A 6082-nucleotide genomic window follows, 5' to 3' on the forward strand; every position below is an offset into this window, starting at 1 on the left:
CTGTCACATTCAGATCCGTAAGTATTTTGCAAATTTCTATGTCTACAATGCTCTGCACGGAGCTACTCTAGCTAATTGCTCCCTCTTTCAATATGTATCTAGACCGAGACTTAGAGTCATCTAGATTAGTGTCAAAACTTGCATCAACGTAACCCTTTACGACGAACCTTTTGTCACTTCCATAATCGAGAAACATATCCTTATTCCAGTAAGGATAATTTTGACTGCTGTCCAGTGATCTACTCCTAGATCACTATTGTACTCCCTTGCCAAAATCAGTGTAGGGTATACAATAGATCTGGTACACAGCATGGCATACTTTATAGAACCTATGGCCGAGGCATAGGGAATGACTTTCATTCTTTTTCTATCTTCTGCCGTGGTTGGGCTTTGAGTCTTACTCAATTTCACACCTTGTAACACAGGCAAGAAACTCTTTCTTTGACTGTTCCATTTTGAACTACTTCAAAAACTTGTTAAGGTATGTACTCATTGAAAAAACTTATCAAGCGTCTTGATCTATCTCTATAGATCTTGATGCTCAATATGTAAGCAGCTTCACCGAGGTCTTTCTTTGAAAAACTCCTTTCAAACACTCCTTTCCAACTCCGAGATGCTTGCATATTTTGTTAGCACCTTTAGGATTGACAAAACCTTCTGGTTGCATCATATACAACTCTTCTTTAATGAATCCATTAAGGAATGCAGTTTTGTTTATCCATTTGCCAGATTTCATAAAATGCGGCAATTGCTAACATGATTCAGACAGACTTAAGCATCGCTGCGAGTGAGAAAATCTCATCGTATTCAACACTTTGAACTTTGTCAAAAAACCTTTTTCCGACAAGTCTAGCTTTGTAGATAGTAACACTACTATCAGCATCCATCTTCCTCTTGAAGATCCATTTATTTTTTATGGCTCGCCGATCATTGGGCAGGTCAATCAAAGTCCATACTTTGTTCTCATACATGGATCCCATCTCAGATTTCATGGCCTCAAGCCATTTTGCGGAATCTGGGCTCACCATCGCTTCTTCATAGTTCGTAGGTTCGTCATGGTCTAGTAACATAACCTCCAGAACAGGATTACTGTACCACTCTGGTGCGGATCTTACTCAGGTTGACCTACGAGGTTCAGTAACAACTTGATCTGAAGTTTCATGATCATCATCATTAACTTCCTCACTAATTGGTGTAGGTGTCACAGGAACCGGTTTTCTGTGATGAACTACTTTCCAATAAGCGATGAGGTACAGTTACCTCATCAAGTTCTACTTTCCTCCCACTCACTTCTTTCGAGAGAAACTCCTTCTCTATAAATGATCCATTCTTAGCAATGAATGTCTTGCCTTCGGATCTGTGATAGAAGGTATACCCAACTGTCTCCTTTGGGTATCCTATGAAGATACATTTCTCCGATTTGGGTTTGAGCTTATCAGGATGAAACCTTTTCACATAAGCATCGCAACCCCAAACTTTAAGAAACGACAACTTTGGTTTCTTGCCAAACCACAGTTCATAAGATGTCGTCTCAACGGATTTAGATGGTACCCTATTTAACGTGAATGCAGCTGTCTCTAATGCATAACCCCAAAATAATAGTGGTAGATCGGTAAGAGACATCATATATCGCACCATATCTAATAAAGCACGGTTACGATGTTCGGACACACCATTACACCGTGGTGTTCCAGGTGGCGTGAGTAGTGAAACTATTTCACATTTTTTTAACTGAAGGCCAAACTCGTAACTCAAATACTCTTCTCCACGATCAGATCGTAGAAACTTTATTTTCTTGTTACGATGATTTTCCACTTCACTCTGAAATTATATGAACTTTTCAAATGTTTCAGACTTCTGTTTCATTAAGTAGATATACCCATATCTGCTCAAATCATCTGTGAAGGTCAGAAAATAATGATACCTGCTACGAGCCTCAATATTCATCGGACCACATACATCTATATGTATGATTTCCAACAAATCTGTTGCTCTCTCCATAGTTCCGGAGAACGGCGTTTTAGTCATCTTGCCCATGAGGCATGGTTCGCAAGCATCAAGTGATTCATAATCAAGTGATTCCAAAATCCCATCAGTATGGAGTTTCTTCATGCGCTTTACACCAATATGACCTAAACGGCAGTGCCACAAATAAGTTGCACTATCATTATTAACTTTGCGTCTTTTGGCTTCATTATTATGAATATGTGTATCACTACGATCGAGATCCAACAAACCATTTTATTGGGTGTATGACCATAGAAGGTTTTATTCATGTAAACAGAACAACAATTATTCTCTAATTTAAATGAATAACCGTATTGCAACAAACATGATCAAATCATATTCATGCTCAACGCAAACACCAAATAACACTTATTTAGTTTCAACACTAATCCCGAAAGTATAGGGAGTGTGCGATGATGATCATATCAATCTTGGAACTGCTTCCAACACACATCGTCACCTCGCCTTTTACTAGTCTCTGTTTATTCTGCAACTCCCGTTTCGAGTTACTACTCTTAGCAACTGAACCAGTATCAAATACCGAGGGGTTGCTCTAAACACTAGTAAAGTACACATCAATAACATGTATATCCAATATACTTTTGTTCACTTTCCCATCCTTCTTATCCACCAAATAGTTGGGGTAGTACCGCTTCCAGTGACCAGTCCCTTTGCAGTAGAAGCACTTAGTCTCAGGCTTAGGACCAGACTTAGGCTTCTTCACTTGAGCAGCAACTTGCTTGCCGTTCTTCTTGAAGTTCCCCTTCTTCCCTTTGCCCTTTTCTAGAAACTAGTGGTCTCGTCAACCATCAACACTTGATGTTTTTCTTGATTTCTACCTTCGTCGATTTCAGCATCACGAAGAGCTCGGGAATTACTTTCGTCATCCCTTGCAAACTATAGTTCATCACGAAGTTCTACTAACTTGGTGATGGTGACTAGAGAATTCTGTCAATCACTATTTTATCTGGAAGATTAACTCCCACTTGATTCAAGCGATTGTAGTACCCAGACAATCTGAGCACATGCTCACTGCTTGAGCTATTCTCCTCCATCTTTTAGCTATAGAACTTGTTGGAGACTTCATATCTCTCAACTCGGGTATTTGCTTGAAATATTAACTTCAACTCCTGGAACATCTCATATGGTCCATGACGTTCAAAACGTCTTTGAAGTCCCGATTCTAAGCCGTTAAGCATGGTGCACTAAACGATCAAGTAGTCATCATATTGAGCTAGCCAAACGTTCATAACGTCTGCATCTGCTCCTGCAATAGGTCTGTCACCTAGCGGTGCATCAAGGACATAATTTTTCTGTGCAACAATGAGGATAATCCTCAGATCACGGATCCAATCCGCATCTTTGCTACTAACATCTTTCAACATAATTTTTCTCTAGGAACATATCAAAAATAAACACAGGGAAGCAACAACGCGAGCTATTGATCTACAACATAATTTGCAAAATACTATCAGGACTAAGTTCATGATAAATTTAAGTTCAATTAATCATATTACTTAAGAACTCCCACTTAGATAGACATCCCTCTAATCCTCTAAGTGATCCCGTGATCCATATCAACTAAACCATAACCGATCATCACGGGAAATGGAGTAGTTTTCAATGGTAAACATCACTATGTTGATCATATCTACTATATGATTCACGCTCGACCTTTCGGTCTCAGTGTTCCAAGGCCATATCTGCATATGCTAGGCTCGTCAAGTTTAACCTGAGTATTCCGCGTGTGCAATTGTTTTGCACCCGTTGTATTTGAACGTAGAGCCTATCACACCCGATCATCACGTGGTGTCTCAGCACGAAGAACTTTCACAACGGTGCATACTCAGGGAGAACACTTTTATCTTGAAATTTTAGTGAGAGATCATCTTATAATGCTACCGTCAATCAAAGCAAGATAAGATGCATAAAAGATAAACATCACATGCAATCAATATAAGTGATATGATATGGCCATCATCATCTTGTGCTTGTGATCTCCATCTCCGAAGCACCGTCATGATCACCATCGTCACCGGCGCGACACCTTGATCTCCATCGTAGCATCGTTGTCGTCTCGCCAACTATTGCTTTTACGACTATCGCTACCGCTTAGTGATAAAGTAAAACAATTACATGGCGATTGCATTGCATACAATAAAGCGACAACCATATGGCTCCTGCCAGTTGCCGATAACTCGGTTACAAAACATGATCATCTCATACAATAAAATTCAGCATCATGTCTTGACCATATCACATCACAACATGCCCTGCAAAAACAAGTTAGACGTCCTCTACTTTGTTGTTGCAAGTTTTACGTGGCTGCTATGGGCTTAGCAAGAACCGTTCTTACCTACGCATCAAAACCACAACGATAGTTTGTCAAGTTGGTGCTGTTTTAACCTTCGCAAGGACCGGGCGTAGCCACACTCGGTTCAACTAAAGTGAGAGAGACAGACACCCGCCAGTCACCTTTAAGCAACGAGTGCTCGCAACGGTGAAACCAGTCTCGCGTAAGCGTACGCGTAATGTCGGTCCGGGCCGCTTCATCTCACAATACCGCTGAACCAAAATATGACATGCTGGTAAGCAGTATGACTTATATCGCCCACAACTCACTTGTGTTCTACTCGTGCATATAACATCAACGCATAAAACCAGGCTCGGATGCCACTGTTGGGGAACGTAGTAATTTCAAAAAAATTCTACGCACACACAAGATCATGGTGATGCATAGCAACGAGAGGGGAGAGTGTTGTCCACGTACCCTCGTAGACCGAAAGCGGAAGCGTTAACACAACGCGGTTGATGTAGTCATACGTCTTCACGATCCGACCGATCAAGTACCGAACGCACGGCACCTCCGAGTTCAGCACACGTTCAGCTCGATGACGTCCCTCGAATTCCGATCCAGCCGAGTGTTGAGGGAGAGTTTCGTCAGCACGACGGCGTGGTGACGATGATGATGTTCTACCGACGCAGGGCTTCGCCTAAGCACCGCTACGATATTATCGAGGTGTAATATGATGGAGGGGGGCACCGCACACGGCTAAAAGATCGTTGATCAATTGTTGTGTCTATGGGGTGCCCCCTGCCCCCGTATATAAAGGAGCAAGGGGGAGGCCGCCGGCCAAGGAGGAGGGCGCGCCAAGGGGGGAGTCCTACTCCCACCGGGAGTAGGACTCCTCCTTTCCTTGTTGGAATAGGAGAAGGGAAGGGAGAAGGAGAAAGAGGAAGGGGGCGCCCCCCTTCCCTAGTACAATTCGGACTAGTCCATGGGGAGGGGTGCGGCCATCCTTTGGGGCCTTTCTCTCCTTTCCCGTATGGCCCATTAAGGCCCAATACGAATTCCCGTAACTCTCCGGTACTCCGAAAAATACCCGAATCACTCGGAACCTTTCCGAAGTCCGAATATAGTCGTCCAATATATCGATCTTTACGTCTCGGCCATTTTGAGACTCCTCGTCATGTCCCCGATCTCATACGGGACTCCGAACTCCTTCGGTACATCAAAACACATAAACTCATAATATAACCGTCATCGTAACGTTAAGCGTGCGGACCCTACGGGTTCGAGAACTATGTAGACATGACCGAGACACCTCTCCGGTCAATAACCAATAGCGGAACCTGGATGCTCATACTGGCTCCCACATATTCTACGAAGATCTTTATCGGTCAGACCGCATAACAACATACGTTGTTCCCTTTGTCATCGGTATGTTACTTGCCCGAGATTCGATCGTCGGTATCTCGATACCTAGTTCAATCTCGTTACCGGAAAGTCTCTTTACTCGTTCCGTAATACATCATCCCGCAACTAACTCATTAGTTATAATGATTGCAAGGCTTATAGTGATGTGTATTACTGAGTGGGCCCAGAGATACCTCTCCGACAATCGGAGTGACAAATCCTAATCTTGAAATACGCCAACCCAACAAGTACCTTTGGAAGCACCTGTAGAGCACCTTTATAATCACCCAGTTACGTTGTGACGTTTGGTAGCACACAAAGTGTTCCTCCGGTAAACGGGAGTTGCATAATCTCATAGTCATAGGAACATGTATAAGT

The sequence above is a fragment of the Triticum aestivum genome, chromosome 5D (assembly GCF_018294505.1).
Source record: "Triticum aestivum cultivar Chinese Spring chromosome 5D, IWGSC CS RefSeq v2.1, whole genome shotgun sequence".
NCBI classification, from domain to species: domain Eukaryota; kingdom Viridiplantae; phylum Streptophyta; class Magnoliopsida; order Poales; family Poaceae; genus Triticum; species Triticum aestivum.